Source organism: Theropithecus gelada, chromosome 13, assembly GCF_003255815.1.
Source record: "Theropithecus gelada isolate Dixy chromosome 13, Tgel_1.0, whole genome shotgun sequence".
NCBI classification, from domain to species: Eukaryota; Metazoa; Chordata; class Mammalia; order Primates; family Cercopithecidae; genus Theropithecus; species Theropithecus gelada.
In genome coordinates, this window is record NC_037681.1 from 49,121,609 (window position 1) to 49,122,240 (window position 632).

Sequence of the window (632 nt, forward strand, 5' to 3'; positions counted from 1 at the left end):
GCCAGGCATGGTCTAAACAGTCTCCTGTGGGAGAGCTATGCCTACCGGATCCAAAGTGTCTACTTGACTCCACCCCATTTCACTCGTGTGCCAGTTCCTGCTAAACATAGCCCAGCTCCCAGCTGGCAAGGCTCTGAACTATTTTTAGCTGGGTCCAGGGCTCAGGCCAGGAGATCTAGATAGGTAGCTGAGATTCAGCTCTAGTGTTTTAAAAATAATAACCTTTATTGTTTTTCTTTTCATTATAATTTATGTCTTCAGTTTAAACTTTTGGAAATATAGCCGAGAAAAAGGTGTGACCACTTAGAAAACAGCAAAAAGAAGAAAATTAAAATTTTCTGTAATAGTCTTTATCAAGGTATAATATATATAGCAATGTGTACCAATCTTAAATATACATTTTGGTACACTTTTATGTAAGTATATTCTTGTTTAACTGCCACTTCGATCAATATAAAGAAGACTCTACATAGTGGGACACCATCTCTACAAAAAATTTTAAAATTAGCCAGGCATGGTGGCACACACCTACGGTCCCAGCTACTTAGGAGGCTGAGGTGGGAAGATCACTTGAGTCCAGGAGGTGGAGGTTGCAGTGAGCCATGTTCATGCCACTTCCCTTCAGCTTGGGT